Consider the following 24,724-nt stretch of genomic DNA (forward strand, 5'->3'; position numbering starts at 1 on the left):
GGACTGCGCACATCTGCTCTATAGTTCTTTTGATTGGGATATATATATTTATTTTACATAATCACTGCAGCATGCTCGTAAGGAATCACGTTCAAAACTACATTTAAGTGGTTCTCTCTTCTTATTCATGTGTAGACACATTGAATTTGCCCAACTGTACTACTTCATTAGCTATAGTTCATTTTATTACAGATGTGGCTGTGTTTGTACATCTGTATTTGAATGAAGTTGTGGAGGTGTGGTGCTGTATAACGCAAGGACTACTTACTTACAAGCTAGGAACACGAGCGAGGCAGGCAGATGAGGTGCAGTAGCAGCATTACTTACACGTATATTTACACTGAATTCTGTGCTCTTCATCCAATACCTTTACTAGTGATGCCTGGTATGAGGAAGGTAGACAAGAAGGTCAAAAGTTTGATGATTGTGTTTTGTTTGTGTTCTTTTTCGTCCTCATCAGGACTCTGCTACATGTTTGTTAGGTTGGCTTGTACTGTACATGTGTTTGTTATCTAGGCGTGCACTGTGTATGGCTTTGGCATACGTTTGCTTGGTTGGTGTTATCGAGTTTTTATGGTCCGGCAATCACTCAGCAAATGTTAGGTTCACAATTTCTGTTTATTTTCGGCACTTTCCCCAGCAGTGCTCGATCTGCTAATAACTTTCTCTAAACCTTGAGAAATACCAACTGCAACGTCTCGTTTTCACAATGTCTACACAGAGGAGAGTTTGCAAAAACTCAGGCCTGACTCCTCTATAAAAAAATCGCTTCCACCTTGAATTTAAGCAATTACAAGTACACAGGCGGTGGCCCAGAGGGAGCAGGCATGAGCAGAAGACTGTGACCATTTCTATTACTTTCATCACAGCCACTTGATACTCCGATAGAGACCCAGGAGGGGGATTAAATGGTATCTTATGAGATGTTCTCTTCTCATTTGGGAAAGCTATCTTCTAAGACCCATTTGTAACACTTGCCCTGTGGTGCAAGAAGTGGCAAATGGAATGGTGATTATAAAGAGATTTGCTCCAAGGCAGTAACCTTCTTAGAGAAGATGCAACATTGGTTTTTGATAACCTAGACTCGTTTTACTGTTTGAAATAGGTAATGTCGTAAAGGAAGTAAATCAATGTTTTAGACCACTTAGAGCTTACATTCGATACATCAATATAGTGCTTTTATCTTTGTTGTGCTATATCATTGCAACAATCAGTGGTTCCTCCTGTGCTACTAAATCGGGGACGCTTTTGATTGAACAACGTACTGCACGGAACCTCAAAGGGAATAAGGATAAACAAAAAAGCTATAAAATACATAGTATGTGCCTTGTACAATGAGTGATCTTGTAGGCATGTCACAATTAGCCTTTATTGTAGTATATATTATGATATGTGTCTGTGCCTAATACATTATTTCTCATAGACCTTCAGAACCTATGCATATTTTTGGGGGGGCTCACACGTTTTCTTGGTTGCTACATTTTACTTGTAGTGATTCCAAAAAATCGAATTACCCTTCCTTCTCCTTGTAATACAGATCTGTTAAAGAACCACATTTGTCCCTTTTTGTTTGTTAGACCTGGTATCCTTGGCGTGATTTTCCCCCTAACTTTTTGCCTTCACCCATTCCTCTTTGCTGATTTCATTTTTGCTGGCTTTAGGACTGCACACTTGACTGCTGTTAAGCATTGCTAAAGTGCTTGTTTTGTCTCCTTAAAACATGATAGAATTGGTTTGTATCAAATTGGCATATTTAATTTATCTGTAAGCCCCTATTAAAGTGGCACTACTTGTGCCTAGGGCCTGTAAATTAAGTGCTAATAGTGGGCCTGCGGCACTGATTATGCCAGCCACTTAAGTAGCCCTTTAAACATGTCTCAGGTCTGACAATGCAGCCTGCATGTGCAGTTTTAAACTGCAATTTCGACGAGACAAAATAAACCTATTGCCAGACCCAAACCTTTCTTTTTAACACATATAAATCACCCCTGGGGTAGGCCCTAGACAACCAAGAGGGCAGGGTGCAGTGAATAAAAATGAATTAGGCATGTACATTTAAGTTTTTCGTGTCCTGAAAAACTCCAAATAGGAACAGGTAAAGTCAATGTTTTGTGACATTGGACTTGCAAAGAAAAATCAAATCCTCTCTTATGGTTAAGTCAGAATTTAGATACAAATTTTCAAAATGTCACCTTTAGAAAATTGTCATTTTCCTTCCTTAGTCATTTAGTGTCTGCAGCCTGTCTCTGGGTCACATGACTGGCTGTAGCTTGCAGTTTGGCTTCGTGTATTGCTCCCAGAGAGCCACACACAATAGCAAGCTTAGGTATGCCTGGATGGGCCATCACTGGCAGGATGGGAGGGAGTAGCTGGGAAGAGCCCTACTTACACCAGAATAGGCGTTGTCCTGCCCCCACATAATGGGTTATATAGCCCTGTAGATAGACTGGATCAAAGGCAGGGGAGGCAGGAAGTCTGTGCACCACCATGGCATGTCTCTAGAAGCTTCTTCCCCACTTTAAAGGCATAACTGTGTATGAAAGAAGAGCATCAGACACCAACTCTTCAGTACTCTTCTGGACTTGTGGAGGCTCTGGAAGGAAGAAAGACTGCTGTACTACTGAAGGACAGCCACTCTGCTGGACTGCTGCCTTACTGGATTGCTGTCCTGCTGTTCTCCTGACTGAGTTGAGGGATTTGCACCTGGACCCAAAACTACCAGAGTGACTCCAACAGCTAGTCTGCTGGCCTCCTATTCAGAGCCACAGGGACATAACAGGGTCACAGTCACTTGAATCAGCACCCAGACCCAGTTCAAGAAAGCCCCTGACTCCCAGGGGGAACCCCTCAGGTCCTGGACCCTTGGTGTGGCCTTAGAAAGGCTAAATTGAAGTTTTTGGGTTCTTCATTAATGCAAATGACCTCTGCAATGCCAGGCCTGCTCTTCATACCACGTTGGAAACCACCCGCAATGCTTCTCTGCTCCCTGCGTCTCCCTCCACCATGATCAGGACTCTTTGCGCTGGAATAAGAAGGTAAATTTTCAGCAGGACTAACCTGGTCCCTGTATCCGATCTGCACTCCATTGAAGTGGCCTCAACTTGTGACTTTGTCCTGGTCTAGCACAACTGTTGTGCCCACTTAGCGCTTTGTTCTTTTTGTCACTATTTTCACTTAAATCTTTTAAATTGCATATCTTCGGTTCTACTGATTGGAGTTTTGTTGGTTTGGTCTTGATTTATTTAATACACTCTTCTCCATGTTTCTAAATTGTGTGGGATTTTTATTGTGTTGTGTCTCCACTTTATTGCTGTTTAAAGTACTGCTAAAACACTTAGACATTGCCTCTAATTTAAGCCTGACTGCTCTGTGCCAAGCTACCAGAGGGTTGAGCAGAGGTTCATTTGGGGGTTGCCTGTGCCTCACCCTGACAAGGATCATGGTTGCTGCTTAAGTAGGGCTTTACCCCCTCAACCAGTAACCCACATTCGACACCCTGCCTTTGCCATCTTAACAGATGCGCTCTTCAATGGAACTGCTTATTAGTTATGGTATAATATCCTGTTTGTTGCTATACTGTTTCTCCTGCATTGGTAAAACGTGCTGCATGCATTTCCCCCGTTCTGCTTATTGCCTTGAACTCATTTGCCCAATATGCCCTTAAAATGTATATTATCTATGTAAGTAAACATTTGTTATTGCTCAAGGATTAAATCTGCTGTTACATATAAGGTGCATGCAATGCACATAAAGCATATGTCAGGCTATTTCTTTCATAATTTCTATCTGATCAGACCTCCTCCTCGCCACAATACAGCTAACGAGGGAATGTGTATTGCACGGATCAAAGGTTCGCTAACAATAAACATATTTATTTATACCAGTATTCAGCATACAATATGTGTTTTAATCTTCAGCTGATCGAGAAGAGAAAAGAATCCACAATTTTTCACATCCACAGAAATAAGTTCCGGTAGATACAAGTAGTATCTTGATGCAACGGCTAATTGATAGCTTGCAGGGCACTTGTGTTTTCCAGCCTGCTGTTTTTGCTCTGAGCAAAAATGTATTCAGTTGATGAGAACATTTTGACAAGCATGCCTGTAAATGTTCAGGAGCTGCAGTTTGGTGTGAATTTTCCTGATGCGCTGACCCAGTTTTAGGAGGCAAAATGAGCATGCTCCGTTCTCACGCAGCAGCATCGCCGGTAACCGGCAGGCAGAAAAGAGAAGGCAATCTAAGGGGCAAAGCATAAATAATTTCTGCAAGCACACACTCTTAAATGAGGAAATGCAAACACAATCACAACAATATTTAAGGAATGACGGTAGAAAAGCGTCATTGTAAAGAACACCGAGTGCTGCAGAGAGATATCGAGATTTGATGGCACATTGGTTTCTCTGATCGATGTTGCACTTTAAATGTTAATTAACGGTTCCAAATTATTTAATTGCATATATATTCTTGTTTAATGCCTGGTCTCAAATGTACTGACAATACTGCAGATTTTGTCTTGCTCGTTAGGTTTCCATAACGAGGCACCTAATACGTCTAGTGCAATAATACTGCACCAGGTATTACAAATGCCAGGGGTACTGGTAATTCTGAGATGAAGTTTAGGAGTCTATGTAAAGGGGCATGTGTGACATGCTTAAACAGACTAATTTATACATTTCCACATGTTCTGGGTCTTTTTCCCTGGAATAATGTCTCCCAGATTTGACATGAATGATTTTACTCCAGGCATCAACATGGGGTCACAGCATGTGGTAATAATGGGGGCGGCCTCAGAATGCTGTTTCCGGCAGAAACTCATGTTTTCATCAACAGCAGTATTAAGAGGCCATTTATTTGGAGTGCACTAGTATTTTGAAATTATGCTTGTTAACTTTTAATATGACGATGATGTTTTTAAGAATTGTTTTAATATTTAATATTTTATCTTTGTCTCTCTTTTATGGTACGCTACCGAAAAAACATTCAGCATGCAGTTGCTACATGACTGCTTACATTATTGATTCAGTTAAATAACATAAATATAATAGCATACTGTAGGGTAACTAGTATATATTACAAGCTGAAGAAAAGGCATAATTACATAAAAACATATATAAATGTGTCGATATATATCTATCTATCTATCTATCTATCTATCTATCTATCTATCTATATATATATATATATATATATATATATATATATATATATATATATATATATATATATATATATATATATATATATATATATATATATATATATATATATATATATATATATGTATAATATATATATATATTGTACATTCTGATTGTAAGGGCCTGCCCAATGCTGTAGGTTTTGCCTTTGGATAAAATAATAAGTGGTACGTCACACTGTTACCCCAGTGCAGTTGGGTTGCTGATGGTATTTCTTCCATATTGTTTGTGAGTAAGGCATTCATCTTTATCGGGCTATAGTTAAAAGTGTAAAAAAAAATAACATAGGTAATTGCCTCTTGTTTTTGCTATAGCACAGGTGCATAGGTGTTAGGCCTGACATCTATGGTGTAGTGTTCCCCCAGAGTTTTTGCCTATACCCTCTATTTTTGCTGAGATTGTTTTAGCTGGCTTTATGAGTCAGTACATTTTCCGCTGCTAGCCAGTGGCAAAGAGCTTGTGCTTTCTCATTTAAACATTGTAAAATTGGTACAACCCATTTGGCACGTTTAATTTCCTTAGAAGTCACTAGTAAATGGTACACCATGTACCCAGGGCCGGTAAATTAAATGCTACAAATGAGCTGCGGCATACATTATGCCATCTACTAAAGTAGCAATGTAGCACATGCCCTGGGCCTGCCACTTCAGCCTGTAGTGCAGTTTTAAACTGATATCATGCAAAAAAACGTCTACCATGCCTAAACCTTCCTTTTTAATACTTATAGGTCACCCCTAAGGTAGGCCCTAAAGGCTCAAAGGTTAGGGTGCATGGTATTTAAAATGTAGTACATGTGAACGTAATATTTAGATGTCATGGCATTGAAAAACACCTTAACGTATTTTTTCCCTGTTGTAAGGCTATCTCTCCCATAGGCTAACACTGGGTTACCTTATTACACTTATAAAGTGATAACTACAGTTTGGTAACACATAGGAATATTTCTTCCATTCAAATGTACTGTAATTTAAAATCACTTTTATATAGCTAGCATTTTTTGGCTGAACCAAATGTGCCAGTATCCAGGGTCACATGACTGTAAATTGCTCTCCTGTGGTGTTTTGTGTGATCCATTCAGACTTGGGGAGAAATGGGCTTTAGGTGTGGTGCAGGGTGTTGCTCTCCTGAGCAAGATATCCTGGGGGGGGGGTTGTACTCAGCCTTCAAAGGGTAGTCTCAGGGCTCTGGCCATCCCCTTCCTGACATCCAAGGGCTACCTACTCTGACACTGAAAGATGCAGCTCACACCTAGGCCAGCCTGCCCTTTGTTACTCTAGACAGTTTGTAGCCAAACACAGGAAAGGGGAAGGTTAGACAGAAGAGGTATCCCCCACCCACAAGCTGGTACTGGGGATAAAAGTGGCACCTTCATAACCTCTCATCAGAACACTCTGGGACCTGTGGTAGATTCAGAAGAAGCACTGCCCTGCTGAAGAAGGGAGATTAGACCTGCTTGCTTTAAATCAACACTCCCCAGAAGTGACTCCAGGGGTCAGTTGGCCGTCTTTCTGTGCTATAGAGACACAACAAGATTCCAGAGGCCTTTCCTTCATTCCAACTGACCATACCCATTAGACCTGAAATGGTCCCCTTTGCTGGCCTCTGTGGGAGTAAGTCATGATAGTCCAAGTGCTGGCCTCCAGATCCCGGACCCTTGGTTGGAGTCTCAGTGACTTCTCCCTACCGAAGTAAAGGTTCCATCAGATTTGGCGCGAGAAAAGCAGGGCCCCGCAAAGCCTTGCAGCTCCCAAGCGAAGGTTTCACTGGAATCAACAAGATACACAAAGCTTCATCCAAAATATGCACTGATACTGAACAATATTAGCGGCCAGGGGACTCGTATGCTGCACCACTATGTCTGTTACAAACTTTTTGGTTACAAAACTGGTTGTTGCTGACCTTATGTGGCTAGCCACCAAATTACGCCACCCCTTTGTTTTTTATCACAAGGGACATTGTGCTGTTATTTATTTTATTTATTTATTTATTTATAAAATTTCTATAGCGCACAAATACCTTCCGGTGTCTCGGCGCTAGAGTTTACAGATTGCAAGGGGTTCCTATTGGAAGTTTACTGATTAAAAAGCCAGGTTTTAAGGTGCTTTCGGAATGTTACTAGTGATGGGCTAAATTTGATATAGGAAGGGAGCAGGTTCCATAGTTTAGAAGCAGCAACCACAAAGCGTTTGTCTCCCCATGTCGCTTTTTTTGTGCGTGGAATTTGGAGCTGTTGGGCTGCAGATGAACGTAATGTTCGACTAGGTGTGTAAACACTAATGGCCTTTCTAAAAAATTCTGGTCCAATGTTGTTCAATGCCTTATATGTGATACACAAGGCCTTAAACGTTGTACGGCTTCTAACCGGCAACCAATGTAGTTGACGAATGATGGGAGAGATAGATGAATATTTAGGTGTGCCGGTTAGAATCCTTGCGGCAGCATTTTGAACAAGCTGTAATTTGTTCAGAACTTGCTCCTGCGCGTTCAACAGTAGGCCGTTGCAATAGTCCACTTTAGACAATACCAAAGTGGACATTAGGGTCTTGCCTGCATTTGGGGGAAGAAATGGAAGCAATTTCTTTACCATTCTTAGGGTAAAAAAGGAGGCTGAGACCACTGCGTTGGCATGGCTGACAAAAGCTAACTTGTTGTCAAATAGAACTCCCAGATTTCTAACTTTGGATACTGGTGATGGGGGGGTTCCTAGCTCCGAAGGCCACCAAACTGGGGACCAAGACGGGCTCAGCTCACCAAATACCATAACCTCAGTCTTGTCAGAATTTAACTTTAAACAATTCTGATCCATCCAGGTACTGATGGCTCTCATACCCTCCTGGAAATTAACGGCTACTGCTCCTCCATTTTTGTGGATCGCCAGGACCAGCTGGGTGTCATCGGCATATGAGGTCAATCCAATACCAAATGACTTGATCACCCTTGTTACAGCCATCTCTCATTAAAAACAACCTCTATTGTGTTGAGCTGTCGCATTAGCCCTACAACAAGCCTTATTGGGTGAAGTTGTCTTAATGTGTGCAATAACCAAGCAGAAAATAACGTAGTGCAATTTTCCCTGAGCAATAGCCATAGAAAACCATGTAGTAATTATCTCTAAACCATTTTTTAACATAGTAGCCCAAAAATATGATGTTTAGTTTGATTGGTTTTTATCTTCTCAACAGAATTATGTATTCATCAAGTGCTATGCCAACGCAGTCCATTGCTTTTAAACTGTATGTTTTGTATTGTATGTACATATTTAGTGACATGTTGCAGACCATGATGTGTGTCCTAGAGTGGTGCAAGTCCAGTCTGTGTGCATTTGCATCCCTGAAGAAGCCCATAACTGAGCGAAATGCGTTGGCTGCGTAGAACTGTTCTTCTCAGTCATTAGACTGTGAATAACGAAACGACAAGAATAAAGAAATTACAATACAAGTAAAAGACCTCTCGTTTCATCTATGTGTGTTGATCACTTAGCACATCTTCTTTTTTATTTTTTTTATTTTATACACGCAAACTAGACCCAAAGATATCATGTTTCAGAACGCTTTACATGAGCACTAGTTGGGTTACAGACGGACACATTTATTTTTGTTAGGCACGGGGAGATTACATGATATGCCCAGAATCACAGGATGCTGAGCGTCATTGCCGAGACTTGAACTCAGTTTCCCAGCTTTGAGGTCAACCTCTCTAGCCGCAAGGCAACATCCTATACCCGACATTGCTTCTACTTATGATTTTTTTATAGTTGCCTCTCTAATGTGTTAAAAGCTGCATTGGTTCCAATGCAGAGGGACCCAAAGGCTCCATCAGAACCAACGCTGAGTCATGGGAAGCCCCGCAAAACTTCGCGGCACTGGTAAAACCTCCACCAGAACCAGCACTAAGCGACACAAAGTCTTGCAGAGCCACACCACGCAGACCCCGAATTAAGGAACAAGGTACAAATCCCAGCAGGCCGAACGTGGTCCTGTATCCGTCCGACACTCCATCAATGTTGACCTGAACTTGGGACTTCACCCTGTCCAGCACAACTACATATCCGTAACTGGCGCTTTGTGCTTTTTGGCACTATTCTTACTAGAAACTTAAAAAATTATATTACCTTTTCTAAATTGGTTCAGGACTTTTCTTGTGTTGTGGTTCCACATGCATCATTACTGTTTGAGTATTGCATACATAGTTTGCATATTACCTCTAAATTTAGCTTGACTGATTTTGTTCCATGCCACCAGAGGGTTAAGCACAGGCTTATTTAGTGACTTTTGTGGTTCACCTATACAAGGATTGTGTTTTTTATTTGAGTGAGGCTTCTAACCCTCACAACCAATATCCCAATTTCTTACAATAATCCAGTGTTCAATTCATTGGTCAGCCACCTCACAGAGAAGGCTCAGATGAATAGTATGCCAAGCCTTTACAAGAATCATTGCCTTTGAGGCTTAAACACATCCAGATAATGTTCTATGCCCTTTCCAGCTTTACTGTTAGATAGTTGCAGAGCAAGGTTTTAGCATTTACTGTGCCTAATCATAAAAACTATGGTTTTCCTTTGTCAAATGATTATACTACTCTCTTGGTCCTCCAATGGACCTTATTTTGTGCAGAGATGGGTTGGATATAAAGGACCCAGCAGTCATCCAATGAGGACCAGGAACTCGATAATTGAAACACAAACTAGAAATTAAGCTCATGTAAATTACATTGCTATATAGGTAAAGGATTACCACTGCAATCCCAAATCTCCTGAAGAAATGTAGGCGAGCCATAATCCTACACACTGAAAGCTCAGTTAAAAATCTCTAATTGATCACCCTGATCATTGATAACCCAGAATTAAGAATGCACATTAATTTGGATAGAAATAAAAATGATAGCTGAGTCGACATGAACATATTAGAATAGTTTATCAAAGGTCAAGTAAAATAAATGCATCAATAATTACATCAGGTAAAAAGGCATTTCGATATACCAAAGCTCAATGGTTCAGATATGGACATAAAATATTCCAGTTCAAGCAGTCTCCCAGAAGGGAAGAGACCACTAGGCGCATATGGCATGTGCTTCAATTCGGAAAGGAAGCCAGGTGAATCCACATCAGGCAGGTTTTCAGATGCCAAGAAAGTTCAGCAAATCTCAGTCAGAGATAGTAAGGAAATAACCAGTAGCCCATCCAAAACTCACAGTGTGTGTGCCAGTCTTACCAGCCAGTCAGTTCGCTAGTTCTCTACTACCACTATTCTCTCTGTCCTTTCAATCATACACTATTATATTCTTAAAGTTCTGGGGGTGACATCTCCTGGAGCCACCTCATCTGGTCAGCCCACTAAGTTCATTGGTCAGACCGTGTAGGATGAGTGTCAGGTGACATAAAGAAGACACAAAATGTAGAGAAGTTATTTGTAATATCAAGGCATTCTCTCACAAGTAGTGGATTCAGCAAGGCAAGGGACTTCACATTTCAGTCAGGCCCACATTATTCGGCTAATTTAACGTAAAACATATATAATCATAAAGCACACATTTATAGGAAACATATAGATCTCATTATTCCAATATAATTCTGATGCATTTTTGAAATTTTTAGGGTGGTTACAAGTATTACGTGTCAGTATGATGTATTACTACATTGAAAGTACTAACGTGCAAAAAATATTTTAAATCAATTTATTGGGGTTTTCCCAGAGGTCTCCACAGCCGATTGCCTTAAGAGTTTGTCTTATCCATGGGTTCTTAAAGAGCTGGTCATGGCCAGATTGTGCTAAAACTTTACATAAAACTTTGCGTGTTGGTTTGAGTATAGTTTGGACAATAACATGACTGGGCACCGTTGGATATCACCTTCTATTGGGTCTAGGCCTTGAACCAGTAGGAGAGGCTTCCTAAGAAAGCAGGTTTCTGTTAATATATATATTGTAAACTTTCAACAATCCTCGTAAGTCTGCTCCATATGTTGCAGCTGAGGCAGCTTTCATCTTGCAAACCTTGCCAATTTCTGTAATTGAGTCTCCTCTGATATTATGTTTACAGCTGAGGGCTGCTTTGGCATTTTCGGCCTGATTACGATGGCGGTGGGACCGCCACCATCAGGCCATCAGTGGCAGTCCCACCACCATCTGCCCCAGCAGGTCTGCCTACTACATTACGATGGCGGGCGGATGGTTGGCTGACAGATAGAACGTCCGCCACGCCCCTTGAGCCTGTTGGCCCATTGGAGGGACTACAATCCCTACTTTAGTCGTGGTGCCTACTTAGGCACTGCTGTAGGGATTACAATGTCCCTTTCAGCTGTCTGTTAACCCGCCATGAAAAGGCAGGTGGAAAATGACTTTGGGGGCTCCTAGTGGTCCCCCCTTGCCGCCTGACCCTCCACTATGGGCCCTGGATGGACACCTATGGTGCCTTGTAAACACCCCTGCACAATGTGGCAGTCAGAAGATGGCGTTTGCCACATAGTGCAGGGATCTTTTAAATGACTTTAGCTCTATTGTGACCACCAATAGTGCTGCTTCTGTACTATGGGAGGCTCGGAAACCCGTCTGAGTGCGATGCAATAAGTCATTAGCTTCTAGAAAATTGGTCAAAGTATTGTTTACATGCTTCTGTAAAAGTTTGCTGAAAAACGACAAAAGAGAAATAGGGCACAAATTGCTAAACAGTGGAGTTTCATTTCATTTCATTTCATTTCATTTCAGTTCAGATTGGCTTTTTTTTGTAATGGCCTATGCTTCCAGGGTTTGGGGACCAAAGCCGTATCCAATGATAGATTAAGCAGTTCCGTTATGGAAGGTAAAATAGTCTCTAGTGGTTTGGATAGAATATGAGGGGGAGCTGGATCAATAGGTGAACTGGATTTGTTTGCTTTAATTAAATTTCGGACATTTTCTTCCTCCAGTCTGGGGAGATGAGCTCATTTTGGGGAGGATATTGGTCCTTTCCCCTATATACTTATGTGAGATGTAATTGTTCTCATTGAGGGTTGTAGGGTATTCCACATTTTAGGAGCTGATCCTACGAAAGTGCAGCCATGTGTTTTCATTTGTTTGAAACTGGTTGGTTCTAGTGTGAGGGATTTAGGACTTCTCAAGCCCCTTTCACCTCCTGATAGTTTAATTCTATTCGCCAAGTACTTAGGACCAGAATTGTGGAGAGCTGTGTGTACTATGTAAGCCACCTTCAGTTCTATCCTAGCTACAACTGGGAGCCAGTTGAGGGCTCTGAGTGATGGGGAAATGTGATCATAGTGGTGTGTGTCTGTTAATAGTCTTGCTAGTGCGTATTATTGTCGCTTTCATTGGGGCTAGGCTGGCTTTAGGTAGACCTATGAGGTAGGCATTCTCATAATTCAGTCTTAAAAGCAATAGAGACTGAGCCACTGTTTTGAGGTCTCATGGCGTTATGAAGGGTTTTAGTTTCAGAAGGTGAAGATGTAGGTTAGCACTTCTGTTGCAGCTTGTATGTGAGTTTGCTTGTTTAGATTTGAGTCTATTGTAATGCCTAGGGTTTTTACAGATTGGCAGAAGCTTGGGGTGCAGTTTAGCGATTTAATGTTGACGGACCATGATTGAGGCTGTTCAGGTCTAAGCGGTAGCGAGAAGAAAATTAATTTGTTTTTCAGTGGATTTATTTTTAAATGGTTGTGTGCCAGTCAGTTCTGTATTTTCCTTAGTGTATCATCCAGTCTCTGGATATCATCTTGAGAGGAGAGATTGCGGTAGAGTTGTGTGTCATCAGCATACATGTGGTATGAGATTTTCAATTCGTTATGGATTTCAGTGAGTGGATTCATGTATAGCTTGAAGCCCTTCAGTGATATTTAGATCCTTTCGATGTCTGCTACATCTGATTGGGAGTCACTGATTTTGACTCTTTTTGTTGGTTTTGTAAGAAGGAATTAAACCATTTAAGGATGTCCCATGATAGTCCCATTCTGACTTAAAGACTTTCTCTGAGTCGTTTGTGGCTGACAGTATTGAATGCAGCAGATAAATCCAGAAGTATTAGGAGACAGGGTACGTTTTAGTCTTGTGAAGTCTGTATATCATTTAGGATGCGTAGAATGGCAACCTCAGTATTCTGACCAGGTCTGAAGCCTGATGCTGGTTGTTGAATAGGTCAACATTCTTGAGGTATTCACCTAGCTGATCATGTGTGCATTTCTACTAGTTTATCTTGGAAAGTTTGGTTGGATACCCATCAGAAGTTGTTTAAGTCAATCCAGTCTGTGCTCAGATTTAAGTAGGGGAGATACTTGGCCCATCGTCAGGCAATCTGATAGGGCCCAATGTTGGAGAGATTTGTTCACAATTTTTTTCCATCGGGGGATGACTTATGAGATTGTCAAAATGTGTGGTAGATTTCAAAGACTGAATCGTTTTCATGATTTCTATCTTGTACAGATATCTGAAACTGTTCAAGAAGACTCGTTTTTCCTTAGGATAGTTCAGGAGGTGTTGGTCCAAGTTCTCTTTGTGTGTTGTGAGAGTGGCGTTGGTGGGTTCACTAGGTTGGGCATTTGTTTGGCTGGGAATAGAGTTGTTTATAGTTGCACTTTTATCTTTGAAGAAAGCTGAGAAGGCTTTGCAGATATCCGTTGATTTGTTTGTAATTATGGGTCTGGAAGTTTTACATATTTTTCAAGACTTGTTCTTCGCTCTGTCTATTTGAGATCTGATTGCTGTTGTTTTGGCTCTGTGGATAGCTTTTTTGTATGAGATTCTTTGCATTTTCAACTATTCTAGATGGGTATTTATTGGTTCCTTCCTCCATAGTCGTTCTGTATGCCTACGTTGTCTTCTTTCATTGTTAATTAATTAGTTGAACCACAATACCGAAATTCTTTTCTTTAGCCGTTTTAGAATCAATGGTGCACTTTTCTGAACGAAATCCATCATATTGCTATTGTAGAGGTGCGTCAGTTCTGTAACCAATCTTTGATCAATCTGAGGTGCTAAGGAGGTTTGCAACAGCCCCACTAAGGACGTTCTGCTCATACAGCTGTAATCCATAATCCAGGATTTTTCCTTTTTCATTTGACCCTTTATTTTCATTCTTGTATGGATTATTTGCAAAAGAATTTGATGGTGGTCTGACCAGTCTGCTGGTGTGGTGTCTATCATGTTTACTAATCCCAGTTTTGCAATGATGAGGTCAAGAGTGGCACCTTTGTTTTGGGTTAAATTTGCATTCCACAATCCATGCCTCCCTTCCATGTAATAGGAGGTGTTTGAAACACCCTAATTACCATGACAAGTGGTAATGGTATTTTCCAGGGACTTCAAATACCTCACCACCATCAGGCCCACTTGTAATCGTGGCCTTTATCTGAAAAATGAATTGCCATGAATAAACTAAGGATAGACCCTCACTCCTTCTTTCAACTCAAAAGGAATGACCAGACACAATAAGGTAGGTAATTGAAGAGATGGTGGCTTCCGTGAGTGAAATTAGTGATGCAGTTTCCAGAGACGATCAAAGTACTACATTTAAAGCATATCTATTACTTAATTTGATTTTTAGAATTGTTCCGGACAAAGGAACTATGTGAGGATGATGCACGTAATTGCTTCAGACTTACTGTTTATTTTAGAGGCCAATAGTGAACCATCCAAGAACAAATATACGCCAGAATCAATACCAGAATCAGGAAAGTTTTGTGCTGATGTAAAGCATGTTGTGAATGACAGGTAGTGGTGAATTGGGATGGAGAGGACATGGTTTTATCTCATTACTGTTCCCAAATTTAAAAAGTATATCAGAAAATAATCGATCTGTGCAAGTTCTTCTATTGGGCCCACTGATTGCTAATAAGGGAGGAGTATGGTGTAAAGGGAATGTTTAGCTATTAACTGTGTATACACCTGTTTGTGGGCTTCACAGATTATTTAGTGTAAATAATTGCATTTTTGTTTTGTGAAATTAACTATTTTTAGCCTGATCATTCCTCAATCTGACTAATAGTAATTGAATATTATAATTGTTTCTCAAGTTCAAACAATACATGTTACCAAATAGCCGCACAAGGCTATTATGTGTTAGTCTTTCCTTCATTCATGACCAGTAATTTGGATAAAATAGTACTATATTGTCATGTAGCGTTACATTACACCTCTGTGCTGGGTGTCATCTTGACTATGAATAACCTTAAGATGTGTTATATTTGTGTAGATATCTGTTAATGGAGGTCATCTTTCTCTCTCTCATAGTCTTGTCCCCTTCTTTTGTTTCTTACTATTTGGGCATGATACGGAGCTGGCTACAAGGACTAGGTTTCCATTGCATATTTTATCCTACTACTGTCTTAAAATCGTGTGCTCTTATTTCAGAGATTGGAGCGATTATGGAGTCCTGGAATGCATAAACTAGTCTGATCTAGCCAAGCACAACGGTAGGTAAGCTACAGCACTATAGAGTGAAAGTGAATTAGCAGGCATTGTTTTTTGGATTCAAGATGGAAGTCGGGTTAAAAATGTGATTGGTATACTGCTTGATTTATCAAAACAGCATGTGTGTGAAGCTATGGATGCTGGACTGTGATCCAGGAAATGGTTTGGAATTGGCCGTGATAAGGAACATAGAAAGTTCAACCTGTTTAGAGTTCTGAAATGCTGAAGAATCTGTTCTTAGACATGCATCTCCCTTGGAAAAACAAATGACATTACGTATTGTGAAGTGACAGTGTACTTTTCTTCAAAGTATAATGTAATTCCTGATGGTATACATCATTTAATTTCAAGAAGAGCTTTAAAAGTAAGAGAAATGTGCCTGGAATCCTTTGTGATCACATCTGGCAAAGTGGACCAATCAGGAGACATCTAGTTAATAGTCAACAAATTAACGTAGATCTTAGAGCACTGGTTGCTTTACTTATGAACCAATGTACCATGGTAATGGCCTGCTTTGTCCATGAAACAGTGCAGAGATCCCTGTAATAACTCTATGTTATTTGTTCAGCATCGGCCGCACTGCTATTCATTTAGCAGCAGTTTCCCCAAATATCAAACTGCTTTAGTTTCTTTTGTATTTTGTTTGGTGACATTGAATCACATTATCATATGTTTCTGTTTTCGATCTTTTCTACATTGGTTCTGTATCACAACTTGAACACGGGGACAACATGTTCAGCCCACAAACAGCTAGATTCATCAAGCTTCAATTCGCTCGCAAAGGGGCAGATTCTCAGAATCTGCCCCTTTGCGACCGGTATTTTTGCATTTGGGATGCATTAGCAAATTGAGATTGTCTTCCCATTCATTCCTATGGGCCTCGAGGCCCATAGGAATGAATGGGGAGATATTCCTTAATTGCGACTCGCAATTTGCGAGTCGCAATTAAGGAATTATTAGAAATCGCTACTTTTTTAGTGATTTCTTGATGAATAGCATTTTGCTATACCTTAATAGCGATTTGGTATTTTTCGCTATTAAGGATTAGCAAAATGTGTTCTTGATGAATCTGGGGGTTAGTATTTTGAAATTGCATTCTCAATTTGCGAATGTGTCTGATAAATATGAAATCACTAAATGTGATTCCCAAAATTGAGACTCACATCGTTTGTGTGTCACAAATTCATCACACGAGAGCTACGTACATCCCTAATTGCTATTTGAGACAGAAGACTCAACATACCCGGGTTAAAAAAGTACATACACCCTTGCACTCCTAAATGGATAAATCAAATCTTAAACCATAGCATTAACTGTGGGCTCCTTTTTGACCCTGGGTGTTATGTTGGATGGCTTTGTGTGTATAAACAAGAGGGATATCTCTCCTGCATTATTAAAATTTAATTTTGTCTTACGTCACTAGAAAAATTGTGGCTAGGTTATCTGTTATGTTTGTGAATGAGCAACCCACTGCTTAGCTGTTAATGTGTCCAGATGATTTGAAACAAAACATTTTTATAATAATAAAACTATAAAAAAGATCTGTAAATTTACTCAATGTGATCAGTTGTGTATAAATGGTCTGTTGTGTATAGGCTAATGTGCTTGACAGTTCAAAATCATCCTAAAAACATTGTCTATCTCATGTATTCATAAATTATAGAGCATTGCTTCTTTAATGTATCTTTTTATATAAACCAACGATGCAGATCACAATCAACAACTTTATATCTGATGGCCATTCAGCCTTAAGAAATAACATCCAAAACCTTCAGTGTGATCAGCTCTCCTGCCAATGAAGAACATCTGGAAGAGCAGCCAGGCCCATAAGGTGTGTGTGCCAAACACACAATGTCTACCCCCGCTCCAACAAGACTCTAAACATACTACTGGCAGTAGATCCCTGTCCACATTAGAAACATCCTTGCCCCCACAAGACTCACACAACCATTAACTGGGACCCCACTGTCCAGCTCCAGTGGCAACCACAGTTGAATATTAGATGTTACAATGTGGGTGTTAACTCTACATCTTTTGACTACCTGGTTATTACAACGTGTTCACCTTTACAATGCACTGCAAAATCACGCAGGTCTTTACAATTCATGCCTTAATGCAGTTTTGTATAGTCTAATATATTTATATAGGTATATATAAATAGATAGCAAGATACCCAACTATTATTTTTTTCTTTTTGTGGGTACTCCCACATTCTCCCTTTTAAATGTAAACCTTTCTGACTTCCCTTTACTTCTACCAACCCCCAAACCCTAAAATCACCCTTACCTCCTTTTACCTCAAACCCACCCCAAACCCTAAAATCACCCTTACCTCCCTTTAATTCTACCGAACCCTAAACCCTAAAATGATCCTTACCTCCTGTTAGAATTAGGGTCACTAGTTGGCAGAGATATGCACCCTGTCCAAGTAGGACCCTACAGTCCTAGCCAGGTTAATTGTTGTACACACTATGTTTACCTGTGCTCACCCTCCGGTAGATTGGCTCAGAGCAGTCAGACTAAACTAAACAAGTAGTGCTCCATGGTGCAGCACATAGCCAGCCAGACCCAGTGGCACCGGCAGGAATCTGGGTCTAGAGACTGGTCCCCATCTCTCCTTCCACATAGCTGAACTTGCCTGTGAAGATAACCCCACTCTTGCACTCCAGAGGAAAGTTACAGCTCTTGGGGGAAAACTGGGAGCATTTTATATCAACAGGGTGGAAGTCACCCTGTTACATATCAATTATTTGACATATGATAAGGGTAACAGGGTGGGCACTTATCTAGCATGCCAACTACGAGTTAAACAGGTAAAAGACTACATCAGCATAATTTGCAAAGATTACGGGGAGCTGTTCACCTCTGAACACTATAAAACACACACCTTCTGAGATTTCTACGAAGCGCTGTACACCTCTGAACACACAGACATAGATAATTAAAAAGTTTACTTAGTGGGAGTGACCTTACCCCCGGTAAATTCAGATCTAAAATGAGACTTTGGGCAGCCCGTTTAATGGGGATGAGGTTCAAGAGGCTATCTCCTACATTAAACTACACAAATCCCCAAGGGCAGGTGGGTTTATAGTTCACTTTTATAGTATGTTTAGTGCTGAGTTGGTCTCACACTTTAGGCTTCTATTTAATTGCTCAATGGGTGGCCTTGCCCGTGCTTTTTTTGACTGGGAAGATCTTGATGGACTGTTTTTTCTTGCATTGTGATTATGGTTAATTAGTACCCTCCACTCCTAATTTACTTATTTGAGTGCCGGGCCTCCCATTGTTCAATTTGTCTAAGTGACTTGCATGTCATTTTCTGGGGGCATATGGAGGTCGTATCCCAGGCCCTTTGCATCAATCTCAAAATAGGAAATACAGCCTAGATAAGGTATATTGACTGGTGCAGAACTTTTTGCAGTGATCCTTCCCTTCGTGTTTTGCTTTCTATTTAAAGACATGATTTCCATTAAACAAGTTACCCCCAAATATGTATGAAGCACTCATTTTGATTATTCCAAACCAGGGAAAGACCTTTAACTTTGTGCCTCCGAAAGGCCCATTGCCCTGCTCGATTTAGATGCCAAGCTCTACTCTAAGATGCTAGCTATCCGGTTGTAGGGTATTCTTCCAGTTCTGATCCACCCTGATAATTTGGGATTCCTTTAAGAGAAAGAGATGCACAACAGTCTCAGGAGGGTGGTCCACCTGGTTGAGAAGGCCATTAAAAAAACTGATTCCTGCCATTCTGGTGCCGATTGAGGTGAGGCGTCACGAATGAAGATGATGCGTTGGTTCACTGCCGCTAGGCAGGTTGTTGGCATGTAGCTGCTCGAGGATGATGCATTGCACAAAGGAGTTGATGCGCCACTGTTCCAAAATGATGCATCGGTTCATGGAGGCGATGCAGGGACATTGAGCTGCTAACGCAAAGGGGCGATGCATGGCACAGATAAGGTGATGTATCGGTTGCAGGTGTGAGACCTTGGTTTCTTTAGGCAATGCAGTGTTGACATTGCATCAATATCACAGCACGATGCGTAGATTCCACAGCATCGCTGTCAAACCACGAGGCCGCAGTCGCTGCGTCAGAGTAGGAGCAGTGCATCACAGGCATCGGTGAAGTGGTGCTCAAGTCTCATACAGCGGCGGTACTTCGGGGGCGCTGCAGCAAAGTCGGACTTTGTAAGTCGTGGTCATTGTGTTGTGCAGTCAGTGAGCTGGGACCACAGCTTTGGTGCAGGCAGCAGTGATTTTGCAGGGATGCACCAGTTCCAGAGTGACGCTTTTTGTCGTTGTATCAACATCTTGGTTGTTGCACCAGAATCACCTCCAAGGGCCCTGGACTGGATTTTACACCACTTGGAAGGTCAGGGCTCACGGCAGAGAAGCCCAGGTGCTGGTAGCAAGAGTCAGGTGAAGTCTTTGAGGGCCCTGAGACTCCCAACAAGAGGTAAGCTCAACCCAAGCCCTTGGAGAAACTTTAAAAGCAGGATTCAGAGAGCAAAATCCAGTCATCTCACTCCCAGGCAAGAAGCAGCAGACAGCAGACCCACACAGCAAAGCAAGCAGCAAAGTGGCAGTCCCTCCTGACAGTACAACAGCTATTCTTCATGGAAGAATGTCCTCAGTCCAGAAGTGTTTTGAGTATAGGGTATTAGAGGTCCAGTACGTTTAACCATTTTAGCCTTTGAAGTAGAGATACTTCAAAGAAAGGTCTTTGCGGTGCACAAGATCCTGCTCTTCCTGGCCCTGGCTCCAGACACACTACAGGGGGGTAGGCAGCCCTTTATCTGGGGACAGGTGCAGCCCTATTCAGGTGCAAGTGTCAACACCTTCCACCACACTAGCATAGGAAGACCAATCAGTCTGGTTATGGGCCATCAAGATATGCAGAGCACACAAAAGCTCCCTTTGTGTGACTGTCTAGAGTGAATTCACAGTGCCCAACTTTCATCCAAATGAGATGAGTATTCTAGGGGCAGGCAGAGGCACAGAATGGTTAAAGTAAGAAAATGCCAACTTTCTAAAAGTTCAACAACAACAATAACCTAGATTCCTAAGTCACTTCATTTCCATTCATTTGAAGGAGAAAAACCACACTATTTTCTGTTGGTGGTTGGGTTATTTATTTTACCCCAAATCTTTCTATTTTATTCGTATATAAAAGGGGCAACTGTTCTCCACAGATTTGCACGCTAAATTTGACCAACAAACATTTACAAATACATACACTACTTCATACATATAACGGTAGACAGTGAGACAAACAAATTCACATAATCAATGAAACGAATCAGTTCACAAATTATTACACAAAATATTCACAATCACTGTCAATAATCCAATGTGGAACGCAAGAAATGTTTTTAGCAAGACAAATCAATTGCACTGCAAGGCTGCGTTTGTTTGCTCAATATTCTAATATCTTGTTTATATTCAATTCATTCATTGTTTTTGTATTTATAGATATGAATGTGGATAAGTAAGATGCCCTGATGAGAGCACACGAAGGCAGCTGTGTGTCTCGAAATGCGTCGGCACAGCGAGAGTTCCGCTGAGTTGTACTAGGAATAAGATTACTGATAATAAGAATATCTTGGAGAATGAATACAATATAAACAAGATATTAGAATATTGTGCAAACAAACGCAGACTTGCAGTGCAATTGATTTGTCTTGCTAAAAACATTTCTTGCGTTCCACATTGGATTATTGACAGTGATTGTGAATATTTTGTGTAATAATTTGTGAACTGATTTGTTTCATTGATTATGTGAATTTTTGTGTCTCACTGACTACCATTATATATATGAAGTAGTGTATGTATTTGTAAATGTTTGTTGGTCAAATTTAGTGTGCAAATCTGTGGGGAACAGTTGCCCCTTTTATATACGAATAAAATAGAAAGATTTTGGGTAAAATAAATAACCCAACCACCAACAGAAAATAGTGTGGTTTTTCTCCTTCAAATGAATGGAGATGAAGTGACTTAGGAATCTAGGTTATTGTTGTTGTTGAACTTAAATGGGTCCTTCCTAGTTCCGGTCGAGTGGACCTACCCCCCTTCGTTGTTGAACTTTCTAAAAGTGGCATTTTCAGACCTGAAATTTAAAAACCAAGTCCACTAAAAGATGTGATTTTAAATTGTGAGTCCTGAGACACCAAACTCCAATTTCCTCTCTGCTCCCAATTGGAAGATACACTTGTAAAGTTACAAGGCAGCTCCAATGTCACCTTATGGGAGAGATATGCATTGCTGTAGTGAAAAATTAATTTCGCAGTTGTTCACTACCAGGATATGTAAAACTCACAAGTACATGTCCTACCTTTGAAATACACTGCACGCTGCCCATGGGGCTACCTAGGGCCTACCTTACGGGTGTCTTACATGTACTAAAAGGGAAAGATTAGGTCTGGCAAGTAGGTGAAGTTACCATCTCCACATGGCAGTTTAAAACTGCACACAAAGGTCCTGCATTGGCAGAATTAAGACAGTATTGAAGGGGTAGTTGTGTGGGTGGCACAATCATTGCTGAAGGCCCACTAGTAGCGTTTGATTTACAGGCCCTGGCACACACAGTGCACTGTACTAGGGACTGTACTAGGGACCTATTAGTAGATCAAATATGCCAATCATGGAGAAATCAATCATACCATATTTTAGAGGAGAGACCATAGGCACTTTAGCACTGATTAGAAGTGGTAAAGTGCCCAGAGTCCTAAAGCCAACACAAAGAAGGGCATAAACATAGGCAGAGGAAGGCAAAAACGTTTGGGAATAGCCGTTCAAAAAGGGGCAGGTCCAACATCGCACATTAACTCTACCCACTCCTAAACCCTAAAATCACTCTACCTTCTTTTACCTTCACCCACTCCTACAATATCACTTACCCCACATTACCTCTAACCATCCCTAAACACTAAAATCACCCTTAATACCCTTTACTTCAGAGGACCTGACTCAGAGGGCCCTTACTTATGTAACCACCATGGGCTTAAAGATCTGATTGGTGTTGCTACATGGCAGGAGCCTAAATTATCCACTGGAGTAACACATGAGTGCCTATACATTAAATTCAGGGTGGTGCAGGATGGCTTTAGGTCATTATCTGCAGCAATGTGCAACGTAGCTAGCCGTTTACATTGTTAACCGACATCTGCTGCCAGCTTGCTTACACAAGTACCTCCAGCTGGCAGCTCCATAGTAAATGTTGCTTTGCCCGGATCCCCCTGACAACCCTCTCCTCCAGTTGACACTCAGTCCGCTACAGTTGCCCTTAGGAGGGGTTGTTCTTCTGGCCTGATGGAGAACAACTCCCAAGAACCCACTACCAAGAAAAGAAAACAAAATATGCAATTCCTTCTGTGAGCATCTAGAGTATTCATTCTATCCACCTTCTGTTCCCACATTTGCTATCTAGTAATGGATAGTTGGATGGAAAATACTTGAATCAATTGGAGACTCAAGTATTATTTCAAAAACACCATACCTGTTTATTATCTATATATATAAAAACGAAAGTATGTCTGTCTGTCTGTTTGTCCTTTATGCATTACTACACCATTCATCCGATCGCCATGAAACTTTGGGAAGTTGTTGAGTACACTCCTGCGAAGGTTTCTGACATAAATTTGTTTTAAATATCGGCCGCCCAGGGCCCTCATAATCTTTTGAATACTGATGTATGCACCAGACGGAAAAACAACAAATCGTGCATCCACAAGCACTCGTATAAATAAATAGAATTAAAACACCATTCATCCGATCGCCATGAAACTTTGGGATGTTGTTGAGTACACTCCCACAAAGGTTTCTGGCATAACATTTTTTTAAATATTGCCCCCCCAGAGCCCTCATAATCTTTCGAATACTGATGTACGCACAAGATGGAAAAACAAAAAATTGTGTATCCACAAGCACTCGAATAAATAAATAGAATTAAAACAGCATTCATCCGATCGCCAGGAAACTTTGGGAAGTTGTTGAGTACACTCCTGCAAAGGTTTCTGGCATAAATGCTTTTAAATATCGGCCCCCCAGGGTCCTCATAATCTTTCGAATACTGATGTACGCGCCAGACGGAAAAACAAAAAATCGTGTATCCACAAGCACTCGAATAAATAAATAGAATTAAAACGACACTTTGAAATGTTTTCCATATTAAAATGAATAAGTTTCAATAAAAATGACACAATGTAAATTGAATGTTATTATAACTAATTTCTACAAATATGCTACAGATGAACAACTCAAGAACCTCATCTATAGTTTGAAACAGACACAATGAACCACATGTATGTACCTTTTGTAAGATCGCAAACAGCCCTATTTGCAAAATCGGTCCACTTGCGACCGGAAAAAAGGCTTTTCCTATGTAACAGCCACTATTTGTGATTCGGTAACCTATCACTGAATTGCAAATAGGGACTGCGATTTGGTGTAAGGAAGGGATATGTTTAGGGGGTCCCTTCCTATACAGAATCACAGCAGTATGTAAGAACGTTTTACGATCAAATTGTGGTGGCAAAACATTTGCATCTTACCACCAACTTCTAATCCATTTTCATGTGTGAAGGGGTTCCTAAGGGACCACCCTACCCTTTGTGAATGGTTGAAAAAAACATTTATTTTTTTTCTTTTAAATTCAGCCTGTTTACCTTTAAGGAAAATGGGCTGCATATAAAAAGTATTGCTTTATTTAAAAGCAATCACGGACATGGTAGTCTGCTGAACCCAGCAGGTCATCATCCCCGTGATTTCAGCGATCCCAGTGGGTCTCAAATTGCTACCTACCTCATTGATATTCATGAGGTAGGTCAATTTGCAACCCACTAGGAACTGCTAAAAGAAACTCATGAAGTTTCATACATTAGGAATAGCTATTGCCTAATTGCGATTTGCAGAAAATTCTATTCTATTTCCAAAATTGATACATGTGGCCCAATGTGTGTCAGTTACCTTAGATTCAACTCAGTAAATTAGCATCACCCCATGACAGAGAGATGGTGTACAAATATTATTCTAAAACACATCACACCAAAGATCAGGCAACTTGCAAGGAAGATCTCTCCACAATCAGTTTATTTGCAAGACTACAATATACCCATCAATGATCTGCTAGTGCAGCAGCGGA

Source organism: Lissotriton helveticus, chromosome 4_1 (assembly GCF_964261635.1).
Source record: "Lissotriton helveticus chromosome 4_1, aLisHel1.1, whole genome shotgun sequence".
Classification (NCBI taxonomy): Eukaryota; Metazoa; Chordata; class Amphibia; order Caudata; family Salamandridae; genus Lissotriton; species Lissotriton helveticus.